Source organism: Nicotiana tabacum, chromosome 6 (assembly GCF_000715075.1).
Source record: "Nicotiana tabacum cultivar K326 chromosome 6, ASM71507v2, whole genome shotgun sequence".
Taxonomy (NCBI): domain Eukaryota; kingdom Viridiplantae; phylum Streptophyta; class Magnoliopsida; order Solanales; family Solanaceae; genus Nicotiana; species Nicotiana tabacum.
The window spans coordinates 88,161,105-88,167,577 of NC_134085.1; positions in this window are offsets into that span (position 1 = coordinate 88,161,105).

Genomic DNA, 6,473 nt, shown 5'->3' on the forward strand with positions numbered 1-6,473 from the left:
CCTACCTCCAGCAATGAGAGGCCCCCACGAATTCTAGGAAACATGCCAGCAATAATGCATGAATTAATTGTTTTGTGTGATTTCCTGCTTGTATAAACAAAGAAGCTGACTCCGGTTTCTTTTTCTTTTCCTTCTTTTATTATTTATTTTGCTTTATTATTACCCCCGAAAAGAAAAGAAAGTTGGTTTGTGTCGACGGAAACTGGCAGAACTACCATATAATCTAAGGTCAAAGGGAAAGATGTCAGCTACAGAAAATCCGACTGAACATGCTCTGGTCATAGCCGACAGCCCGGGGCGATTGGGGGAAAAGAGTGATACCAGGGATGATGAACACACAGCAAGGATGGCCCAAGAAATGGAATCTCTAAAGGAAGAAGTACAACATATTAGGGAACTAGCACATCTGGCCGTGACAAAGCTTCCTCAACCTCCTCATTGTCCTTCTTTAGATTCAATTCCTGACCAATTTCCTTCCACATCGCGCCAAAACAACAACACCCCAACTTCAGTTCCTACCACTCAAGTCATATCTCCAGTAACCCCCGCAAACCCACCAAATCCCCCTATCCACACTCCATACGTACCATAGTACGTTCAGACAACACAAAACTTGCCTATCACCACCAATATAACTCACACCCCACCTCGCAATGGAGTCACTTTTACCACTAACCAGCATATACTTGTGGCACATACCATTTCCCATGAGCAGTATGTTCCCTCTGTGTATGCCATTTTTGAACCTACCTTTACAACACATGTCACGGCCAGGGTGCCTTATGAGATTGACCAATACACCGAAGTGAAAGTTTGGACTACGAGGATTTGTGTATTCATCCGGATGTGGATATGCTAATAGGGTATAAACCTCCAAAGTATATCTTCGATGGGACGGGTGATTCATATGCACATTTGAGGGCATATTGAGAAAAATTAGTTGGGGTGGGGATAAATGAGAAGCTAAGGATGAAGTTATTTATAAGGAGCCTGACATGAGAAATACTCACCTGGTATACTCGATAGGATCCACGAAATTGGAGAACTTAGCGAGATATGGCAGAGGACCTCATGAATTGCTTTCGATTCAACACAGAATTCACTCGTGATCAGTTCGCTCTAGTGAACCTATAGAAAACAAACATCCTAGTCATTCCAAGAATATTCATGTTGGTGGAGGTCAGAGGCCATCAGGGTGCAACCTCTGCTGGACGACAATGAATTAACCAAGAATTTCATTAGAGAACAAGAAGGGATATACATTAAAAAGATGATGGGAATGATGGAACAAAAATTCCCTGAGTTGGTCAAGTTGGAAAATTTCTTAGAAGAAGGCATAAAATCCGGTAAAGTATAATCCATGGAGGCACTTCAAGCGGCCAACAACGCCATCCAATTAGGGTCAATCGGTAGCAGAAAGAAGAAGAAAGAGGAGGTCTTAGTAATCATCCCTTACTACTAACCCAACCCACATCATGGAAACACTTCCTATTCCCTAAACAATCATTCACCACCACGCACTTACACTCCAGTGTATAATACCCAGCCATATTACCACCCTCAATCCCAATACCCTCCTCGAGCCAACAACAACTCGAAGCCACAACGACTATATGCTCTTGTCCAAACTACTACTCACCAATATTGACCCACTTATGTACCACGCCCTCGTCCCAACTTTGAAGAGATGCGTCCTGGAAATTATACCCCAATTGTTGCGCCTTTGGGCCAATTATTCGAGAGATTGAGAAGAGCATGATTGATAAATCTGGTTGAAGGAAAGGTTCTTGAGTAACCCTCAAAGTATTTTGATGCAACTAAAAGGTGTGTGCGCCATTCTAATGTATCTGGTCATGATACTGGAGATTGTTTTAAGTTGAAAATGAGATTGAAATGTTGATCTAGAGTAGAGCCATTCAGTAATCTGCGGCGCCGCCCAATTCGAATGGCAATCTACTGCCAAATCACCGAAACTAGGGATTTAACATGATCACATTGGACGAACAATATAACCTAAAGGAAATTATTGTCACTATAGGAAATGTAGAAGCCGCCAGGATCCCTCCTCAAAGGGCTCCAATGATTAAAGTACAAGTGACACCTACAGTGATTGTTCAGACCTATCAGCAACAACCTGTTGATGCTACAAGGGGCGAAGAGAGTCGGGAATACAAAACCGTCTCATGGAAATATCGGCAAAAGGGGAAGGCCAAAATGATAGACTCTGCTGCAGACCATGATATGACTAGGTCTAGGAGATGCTACACTCCTGAAGATTCCAATCGAGGGAATTTGGGAAGAGAGAAAATTCAAAGAAGGAACATAACAGACCCAGAAGCCGTCGAGTTTTGGAAGATAATGTCAACCAAAGAGTATTCCATGGAGAAGCAGCTAAAGAAAACTCTAGCACAGATATCAATCATGGATTTGTTAATGATATCCTACAATCATAAGGATGTCCTATTTAAAGTACTAAGTGGGGTAAGTGTGCCAAATAAAACTACTAGTGAGGCGTTGGCCGCGACAATTGGGAAAATGGTCGAAGCAAATGTGATCACTTTAATAAGAGACGAACTTCCTGTCAAAGGCGCGAGTCTCAACAAAGCTCTCCACATTACTATCAAATACGGGGACAAAGTATTGTCCCGAGTGATGGTCGATGGAGGGTCAAGAGTCAACATTTGTTCCCTCTCCACCCTACGGGAGTTAAGAATTCATTTGAGGGAAGTCAAGGAAAGCCACGTGAGGGTGAGGGCCTTTGACGGTTCGCAAAAGGTTGTTATTGGAGAAATTTATTTGGCCTTGCAGAACGGGCCGGTCAAATTTCCCATATTGTTTCAAGTAATAGACATCTCTTCTTCCTATAATCTGCTATTGGGAAGGCCCTTGATACACATGGCCAGGGCCGTCCCATCCACTTTTCACCAATGCATGAAATTTGAGTAGGGATCTCAAGAGATCTTGGTTCATGGTGAGTAGGGTCACTCCGCTTATTTGGAGCATGGTATTCCATTCATTGAATGAATAGACGGAGTTGTTTTCTATGCAGTGGAAATCATGCAGACTATAGAAATGGAAGAGACTGAACAAAAGTTTGGAATATAGTCGTCGTATAGGTCCAAGATGGCTCTGAGGGAGATGATGAAATATGGATATAGGCCAGAAAAAAGGCTGGGGTCCAGGTCGGACGGGATCACAGAGCCAATTGAACCTAACAGGCAAAAAGGAAGGGCCAGTATAGGATATCAGCCTCCAAAGGAGAAAGCTCATACTTGTAGCTCCGGGAAAAAGGTTTTTGTGCCAGAGTATATTTCAAGTCCGGGTTAGAGTTCAGTGCTGTAAGATGATATCATCAACGAGATAAGAAAGTTGTTTGTGAATATGATTGAAGAATGTTGTGAAGGAACTGACATCAAGACACCAACTATCAGCGATGCTGAACCATGGGAAGAGCTACGAAATTGGACCGCCAGTACGTCTTTGGTTCGCTAGGAGTCTTGGTAGTATGGAACCATAAAAGTTTTCTTTTGAAAATCGCACAGTCAATTGAGGTCTGCACCGTGTTTGTACCTTTTTATCATCTGCCTCTTTTGAACTCTTAAGACGTTCCTCTTTTGATGAAATAAAAAGAATTATTTTCTCAAATATTGCAACTTTATTTACCATTTCATTTATACTTAGTTTTTCTTTCAGTAATCAAAATGCTAAAAACTCACATTTCTCCATTGTGACATGAAATGAAATTGTCGACTGTAACGACCCAGATCATGAGGAGTGTGATGAGAGCATAATGCCAAACAATATCCAGCAGGAGATCAAACAGTTGGAGAGTCAGAAAAATCCCAACCATGAAGAAACAGAAGTGGTCAATCTTGGAAATAAAAAAGATTTAAAAGAAACCAGAATCGGCATTCATCTAGAAGCTGAGCAGAAGGAGAAATTGGTTGAACTCCCCCGACAGTATATCGACGTGTGTTCGCATGGTCATATGATGATATGTCGGGATTAAGCACTGACATTGTCTTGCATGGACTGCCCACCGATCCTACCAGACCGCTGGTCAAGCAAAAACCCAAGAAAGTCAAACCTGATTTAAGTTTTAAGATAAAGGAAGAAGCTACCAAGCAAATAGAGGCGAATGTGGTAAGGGTCACCAATTATCACAGCTGGTTGGCAAATATCGTCCTAGTAACCAAGAAAGATGAAAAGATTAGAATATGCGTGGATTACCGAGATCTCAACAAAGTTAGTCCAAAGGACGATTTTTCCCCTGCCAAATATCCACATCGTCATCGACAACTATGCGAAGCATGAACTACAGTCATTTTTGGATTGTTTCGCTGGGAATCACCAAATCTTGATGCACGAGGAAGATTAGCTTTTGTTCAATTTCTTCGCCTGAAAACTCTTTCATCATCTCTGGTCAAAGAGGGGCAGCTACTGACGCTAATTTTGACCCTCCCTTTTAAAATTAATTTACTTATATTTAATTAATAAATATTTTGAAAGTATTTTCTAGTAATAAATACCTATTTCTGCAAATTAATTAAGTATTAATTTTGAAATTAATCACTTAGTATTAGTATTATGTAATTAAAAAATATTTACTATTTAAGATGATTAAAATAACCTTTATATACATTAGATAGGCCTTATAATTAATTTGACAAAATTACTCCTTAATTTCTAGTAAATTAGATTACTATCTTAATATTTTAAAGTTAGTGCTATAATTCAAAAAATGACGTATTTATAAATAATTAATTAAAGTAGTTAGTAGTATATATAATAATTATAATTTTACCACATTTTATTTAAAATTATTAAACTTATGTAATTTAATTATAAAGGGGATCAAAAGAGGCTAAAGACTATAATTGTAATTCTCAATTAAACACAAACTGGCTATTTTTTAAATCAATTTTTTCCCAAATAACCAAGCCCAATCCGAAAAAACACCTAGTCCAAAGATCCTCTAAAACACTATGACGATCCACGTCTCTCTCCCTAGACCAATCACTGTGTGCCATGTCACTCGTCTCTCTCTCTCACAAAGAAAGCACAAATGAATCTGGACCGTTGATCTATCTCATCAACGGTCCGCGTTTGATCCTCATTTCTTTCTTGTTCTTCAATTTTATTAAGATTCAATCTAAATCGTATGATCAGAGAAATCCAATGGCCACCGATTTTTCCCTATTAAATCATTTCTAAATTCTTAATTATCAAAACAATCGAAGTAGTTGATCAAAAAATCCAACGACTCTCGTTCCATCTCTGAATCTTAACTCAGAGACGACCCCCTAAACCCTAATCATTTACCACCTCCTCTGCTGCCTTTCTTTCCATTTTCCACCTCCCCTGTCACCTCTCTTTCCTTTTCTTCTCTCTTTTCTCGCATCCCCATCAGCCCATCAGTCCTAAAACCTTGCACAAATTTGTGCAAGGTCACAAATCAACCCTGAATCATCCATCTTGTCCCTATTAGCCGTGAGTCTCGCCGGCTTCTTTCCATTTCCACCGATAAACTTTCAAATGCCCAAACCTTAAACCTTAAGCTCGAAGGGGAAAACCTGAAATCATATGATTTCTCTCATGATCTATCAAATCGGAGAATGTATGGAGTTTTTCTCAAGGTTTATCATGAGTATTCAATGTCCAGAGGTCAAACACAATGACCTTTGGACGATGAGCCTTAGCCGATGGTTTCTGAAATTCAAATCACTCAGGTATAATTTGATAGGTTTTCAATATCTTTGCCTTATTCTTCTTATATTTTGATGATCTAACAAACTTATTGTTAAGAACCAGATAGAGAACCTGACTCACCTGGCACACATCTCAAATGAACAAAGTCCAGTCTGATCTTCAACAAATGAACTACTACAAAGAGGAACACAACAGGGACCTGATCCCTTGGTGTTCTCTGACAGAAGTACAAGTCAGTAACAGCTAGAACGCAAATGCAGAAAGTGACTGTCTGCATACTGTACACGTGACAATGCAGCAGATAGTGCGGCAGTCACTTCTCATTGGGAAGAAGCGTGTATCAAGAAGTGATATCACCATTGTGATGTATTCTGTAGTATAACAACCTGGTGCAAGGCACAAGATATTCACTTAAGCATTTAGTGATATTCTCTCAAGCAAAAAAGTGTCCATCCAACATTGAAGTCACAAGTGTGTCAAGAACAAGAAGACAACTCCACTAAAGGATCAGTTTCACAATGAGTCTATGTGTATCCGTAGTTAAATTGTAATCTTGTTATTTATTCTTCATTGTAACTCCTATGTTGCTTTCTTAGAAGTTGTGTTTTAGGAAACCCAAAAAATCCATAAACTCTCTGAGTTTATATTGTGACTAGGTTTATAAGTTAAAGTGTTTGTAACTAGATAGTGACAAAGCGGCTTGTGGTAAGAGTATCACAAGTTAATTAAGTTGAATTCTTTGTAATAGAGTCATTACAAAGTGG